Source organism: Triticum urartu, chromosome 7A (assembly GCF_056163025.1).
Source record: "Triticum urartu cultivar PI428250 chromosome 7A, HENAU_Tu73, whole genome shotgun sequence".
Classification (NCBI taxonomy): domain Eukaryota; kingdom Viridiplantae; phylum Streptophyta; class Magnoliopsida; order Poales; family Poaceae; genus Triticum; species Triticum urartu.
In genome coordinates, this window is record NC_141879.1 from 97,103,436 (window position 1) to 97,110,164 (window position 6,729).

A 6,729-nucleotide genomic window follows, 5' to 3' on the forward strand; every position below is an offset into this window, starting at 1 on the left:
ATTTTGTATTTGTTTACAATTTTTCAAATACATGTTTTAAAAAATTTAAACACAATTTTCGATCTTTTTTTCAACATATGTTAAATATTTTTCAAGTACACGTTGAAGCACTTTTTTCCCAAATGTTATCAACATTCTTTTAAAATTTGCGCAAACAGTTTTTTACACTTCACAAACATTTTTTCCAAAGCTTAAATAATTGTTTGTGGAATATATGTATTTTATAACTTTACTCAAAATGTAAAATTAAACCAATATAAATGATTTTTTTAATAAACATAGTGAAGAAATGCACAAACCTGTTACTGGGCTGGCCCAACAGGGGCGTTGCTTCAGGCGACGCTAGATTCCATCTGGCTACAAGCGCTATATACATAATATTCTCAAAGATCTTAAAAAAAACGTAGTCTTCTCAAAACAAAACAAAATATAGTCGAGAACAAAACCAAAATCACTAGTTGAGGAGTACTCGTTGCAAAGATCACCTCAACCTTCCCAGTTTACGACAAGTGGCGCGCTGCATGTGGGCCATTTGTCGCAACCTGAAAGTTTTCCTTCTTTCGTAGATCCGTTTATTTAAAACGTTTTATCTCTTAAACCGTGCGTCCAAATCTAGAACCGCTTTCACCGTCCGATTCCTCGTGTCGAGATCTTTAAAACTAGATCTCATGTTGATAGGTTTTGGCAAACTTTTTCTTCACGAAAAAAACCGGACGAAAAACCGAACCGGGAGCACGGGTTTTTTTTCCTTTCAGAAAGAGGCACGCCCGTGCCTCTGGCGGAAGCAAAACCGTGACTCTCGCCGAAGGAAAAAAACAAGAGAAAACGTGTTTTTTTCGTTTCCGAGGAGGCACGACTGTGACTCTCGCGAAAGCACAACCGTGCATCTCGCGGAAGCAAAACCGTGACTCTCGCGAAAGAAAAAAATAGAAAACACTTTTTTTGTTTCGGAGAGGCACGACCGTGACTCCCGCGAAAGCACAACCGTGCCTCTCGAGGAAGCAAACCCGTGACTCTCGTGAAAGGAAAAAAAATAGAAAACGCATTTTTTTTTCATTTCCGAGAGGCACGGCCGTGACTCTCGCTAAAGCACAACCGTGCCTCTCGCGGAAGCAAAACCGTGACTCTCGCGAAAGGAAAAAAACAGAAACGCGCTTTTTTTCATTTCCAAGAGGCACGGGCGTGACTCTCGCTAAAGCACAACCATGCCTCTCGCGGAACCAAACCGCGACTTTCGTGAAAGGAAAAAAATGCGTTTTTTTCGTTTCTGAGAGGCACGGCCGTGACTCTCGCGAAAGCAAAACTGTGCCTCTCGTGGAAGCAAAACCGTAAATCTCGTGAAAAAAAAACACGTTTTTTCGTGCAATTTTTTTTCGAAATTTTATTTTGGTCGAAAAGCTAAGGAAGACAAGTGGAAACCAAAACATCGAAAACTCCGGAAAAAATCGTTTAAAAAGTCGAAAACGCGTATGGAAAATAAAAAAACAAAATTCGGAGGGAGTGCCTAAAGGGCGATACGTGATGAACGGCTGACAGCGTGTCAAGTGACGTTGATCGTCGCGAGGCTCTCAAAGGAGTACTCGTTAACTAGTTGCTCTCGGTCCCTTCAAAAAAAAAACTAGTTGCTCTCGGCAAAAACATAGTCTTCTCAAACAAAACAAAAACATAGTCGAGACCCCCTGCTCAGCCCTTCGGGCGCCAGAAACGCACGTTGGCGCTCGCGCGGGATAGACGGGCCGCGGGCCAATAGTGCTTTGTCAGTCTCTCGGTCGCCCAGCTCGTTCCCTCCGCCGCTCGCACGTCTTTTTCTTTATCTGAGTTGGCGCTTTCACTGGCACATACGTACGTTTTTTCCCTGGAAAACGTTTAAGAGCAACCGGCTGATAACAGCGCGACATAAACCTCCTTCAACGTCTGCCACACGTCCCTGTAGGACCCGCGCACCGCTTCTCCATTCTCAGCGTTATCCCCCCGCGAGCTCAGCCACACAAAGATCGTTGGGAACCGGATCCTTTAATATTGTGAAGAAAAGTTAAAAAAGCTGTAATACTTTAATTTTCCTTTTTTCTATTCATATGATTATGACTAAAATAATTTAAATTAATTTGCAAATTGATGATCTACCATGTACATTTATAGTAATTACATGTAAACAAATTGATGGTGAAATAAAATTAATTTTAAATTATTTATATCTACAGTAAATACCAACAGTAAACAACCTACTAACTACTCCCTCCGTTCCTAGATATAGGGTGTATAGTTATTGGCACGGAAATTAAAGAGCGCACGTGGAGGAAAAATTTTACAGGTTTTGAGTGAGATTACACATGACTAATTGACATAAGAAAATAGAGGAGCTTACATGATATAAGAAAATGTAATTAAATCCCTAAAAAAAATTATCCAAACGAGTGATGCAACACAATACACCTTATATTTTGGACTTTTTTTTTAAAATCTATACACCTTATATCAAGACGGAGAAAGTACCTACTAACAGTCCCTAATTTTTCTTCTTCATTTTACACTAGGCAAACATTGTAGCACGCTAGAGGATCCGGTTCCGGTTCGTTGACCCTCGCTCCTGTGAGATCTAGCTAGCTCGTTTTCCTCCCTCCGGCCAATGCTCTCCTCCATCGCCCGCCCCATTTTTTCACCGGTGAATCGAAGCAGCAGCCGAGCGCGGTCGTGTGTGGGAGGCGCCGCCGTTGGCCTCTTTTTTTAAAGGAGATGTTGCAGACGCGATGCTGCCATCGTGGAGATGAGGCAAACTCACCGGCGCTGGATGGCCAGCCGGAGACGCTGCAGACGCGATGCTGCCGTAAGGGCTCGTCGCCGACGTTGCAGCACCGACAGCCTGGGGGGAGGGGACGTTGCTCGTGTGCTACAATGGGCATCTAGGAGATGACGCCCGCTGCAAGCCCGCCCATTGACCCTGGTGCAAGGGGATCACCAGCGTTGCAATGGGGGTCGCGCTGAGGGTCTCACGGTGGCGCTGCAATGGAGCGCTCGCTGATGGCTCCCGGTGCTGCGATGCAGCACTCGCCGGCGGCCCAAAGCTGCGATGGAGCCTCGTCGGCGGATCCTAGTGCTGCAATGAAGCACTCGCCGGCGGCCCAGAGTTGCCATGAAACCTCGGTGCTGCAAAGGAGCTTCGTCGACGGCTTCGGGTGCTGCGATGCAACACTCGCGGGCGACCCCGGAGCTGTGATGTAGCGCTCGGTGTTGCAATGAAGCGTCGCCGGAGTTGTTGGAGCTCCGTCTCGGCTGCAATGGAGCTTCGTCGGGGGTCGTCGACGGTGCTACATCAGAGTTCTTTTCGTGCCGCGGTGCAGCACCGCCGTCCGAGGCTTGCCGTCGGTCTGCAACTGACCACCTGTCGCATCGGGACGTCGACGCTCAGCTGGTGCTGCAAGGGTGCGGTGCTGAAGGCTGGCCGGCGAGCTGCAACAGCCGATGAAGCAGAGTAGGCTCGCCGGAGTTGCGATGAAGCATCGGCGGAGCCGTCGGAGTTGAAGTGAAGCGCGCGTGGTTGCAATGAATCGCTGGTGGAGCTGCAACGAAGCGTCGCCGGAGTTGCAACGGAGCGCGCTGGAGATTCAATGAAGCATTTTAGGGGCGTTGAAGCTTTGCCGGCGCTGCAATGGAGCGCCGCCGGACGTCGTCAATGCTACCATGACAGCTGCCACAGCGGAGGACTTCAAAAAGAAGCGGGTTGTCGAACTGGTTGAGAGAAGACACGAGCTGGTTCATTGAAGCCCACCTTGTATTAAGAAGTTGATGCCTCTCGATTGTAACCCTATGCATATGGAATAAAACTTTTTTTCTATCGCAAAAAAGAAAAATGTGTTGAGCGCAACAAATAGGAATTGCGTACATGGTCGCACGCATTGGGTCCTGTCCTGACTGCTTGAGCCCAGGATGAGCGACGAGGTGGGCTGGGCAAGCTACGTTTGTCATCTCATCATCCAAAAGAAAAACAAAAGAAAAAAGGACCGGCTCTGTTTGCCTGATCAAGAGAGATCAGGCCGTTCGTCTTGGTCGTGCATTTCGTACTTTGCCCTAGCTGCTAACCCACCACTCCAAGTTCCATGCATCCGGCACACCGTAACTTGGCTAGATCCCATGTGCACAACTCGTAAAATTCGTCGGTCAACCATGGCGGAGTTCTCGCCCCGCCACCGGGTAATCAACTCCTATCGGTGGGACGTCGAGCGCCTCCTCGGCCGCCTTATAGTCATCATCCCTGTCACCTTCGTCGACGCCTGCTTCGTGGCGTGGCCACGACAACGCACTATGGCAGGGCAAGGAGAGGGGCCAATGCTACCAGCCGCTTCTTGACCGAGATGATGTGTTGTGGCAAAGCAAGGAGAGGGACCAATCCAGTGCGAAGGAAGAGGCTTGTTGGGAAAGGGAAGGAGCGGTGTTGCTGGCCACGGCCGCCACCGCCGCATGTCCATTTGGGGAAGGATGGAGCCCGTACAGAGGTGGGGCTCGGGAGCGTCGATCGCCTTGCATCCCCCTTTGGGGTGTTCTGGAGATGGGAACACACATCTTCTTTTGCACTGCTGCGATATTCCTGTGGAGCTTTGTCCATGAGGTTCTGGTCGTGTTCCTACAAATCCATGTCAACCAGACCGGGAGGAGGAGACGCCTCTTCTGACTTGTGTCCGTGGAGCTAGCTTGAACCCGGTGGCCGAGGCGTAATAAGAAAGTGATTGAGCGAGCCTTCTTTAGGCAGGTCTCTAACTCTATCTTTAAATCCTTCAATTTTTGTAGCATCAACACCCGCTTTCGAGACACCGGGTCGTGACCGGCATGGGCCCACGGCAGACAGATACCGTGCACCGTCTTGCTTCTTCATAGATCACCCAAGCTTCCGTCCAGTTGGTGGTATTTTTTTTTCATTTTTCATTTTTGCTTTCTTTTGGGCATGTTTGTGTTATTACCCCAGTAGACTACTAATTATTTGGCGCCGCACTTAAACTTGTTGTATCGATGTGTTAGTTGCTTTATTTATAAAGTGGGTGAAAGCTTATTTCGAGAAGAGAAAGTATTCATTACTATAATACAGTAACAGGTTTGCTATTTCACATCTAGATGTGAAATAGTTATCTCACATCTAAGTCCAAAATCATTGGATCTTGTTTGTCTTTAAGATTCCCGCAGATTATTCGGCTTGCTCAGGCGCCCGCTGGAGTCGCATTTGTCGCGCGGCAGCCCGTGTTCCGTGCGAGGTGGGGCGGCCAGTCTCCAGCCCGTGTCCTGTGTGGGGCAGTTCTGGCCTCTTGTCGCTCGTTGTGGGCTTTTCCGTTTTATGTTTGTCCCCTGTTTTTGTGCTTTGTGCTTTCAGCCAGGGGAAAACGCGAATTTTTGTTGTTGAGGAAAGTGTGCCTAGTCGTTGTATGTCCTTGTAAATTTCCTGCTTCATGACAATTGTTTATTTTTTTGTCTCCCACGTGTGCGAATGAGGTGCTCTGTGAAGGGCTCTTTCTACCGGTTTTGGGAGAAGCTTCCAATCCCTTTTTTTTTTGTTTTTCTTTGTCTTTTTTGTTCAGGGCTTTCTCTTTTTATTTTTTTTGTTCTATTTGTCTTTAAGTTTGGCTATTTCACATTGCTATCTCACATTTAAGTCTAGAGCCGTTGGATCTCGTCCTGCTTTGAGATTCGCGCGAACGTGGTTGGATCGTTGTTGGCTGGCGCACGCTCGCTGCGGTCTCGCGTGCGGCCCGTGTCGAGGTCGTTGCTGTGGTTTGCCGGTCTGTTGTTTTGTTTTTTCCAGGCTGTTTGGCGTTGCTTTGTTCCTTTTTTGTCGGCTTGATACGGTGAGACATTGCTTTTTTTAATTTGTTTTTTTCTGCTACAGAATAATAAGTGGCAACGGACGCCTCTGCTCTCACTCTCTATTTGGCACTTCCTCTCCTTTTCTCTCTTCCCTTTGTTTGAGCGTTTTTTTTTCTTTTGTCATTCTTCTCCTTTTCCATTTTTCTAATTCATGGTATTTTTAGGACACGAACATTTTTTGAAGTGTGCAAAAACTTACTAAAATTCTTGAATTTTTTAATTTGTGAACACTTATTTGAATTTATGTTTTTTAAATTCATGAATATTTATAAACATTTGAACATTTTTTCAATCAAATTTGTTGTTGTTTTTTGCGCAAACATGACCCCACTTCATTTTGGTGTGGTTTGTCTGATCTATTCATTGTAATCTTTGCGCAAATTTGACTAGATGTTGTTTTTGTTGAGCGTGTCTAGTTTGTCAACCGGTTTTTGTAGGCCCATTTTTTGCCTCTGTTTTGTTTTTCCATGGTCATTTTTTGGGGGATTATTTTGCCATTTCTTATTGACCTTTTTCTATAGAAGCGGAAGAGACATGATGCCATGTTCGTTGTCTTTCCTGTTATCATCTTTGTTATGCGGCTGCAACTAGGGCCCGATCTGTTTTGTCCCAGTTGCAAGCTCATTATGACTCATAATTGTGGCCAATTTTTTCTCCCATTTACAAGTTCACTCTCGACTCAATTGGGGACCAACCTTTTCTTTGACCCAGTTGCAAGTCCACCCTTCACTCGCAATAGGGCCCAACCTTTTTTGTTCGAGTTGCAAGTTCACCCTCGACTCGCAACTGGGGCCCAACCTTTCTTGTTGGAGTTGCAAGTCCACCCACGACTCGCAACTGGGCCCGAGCTTTTTTAGTCCTAGCTGCAAGTCCACCCTCGAC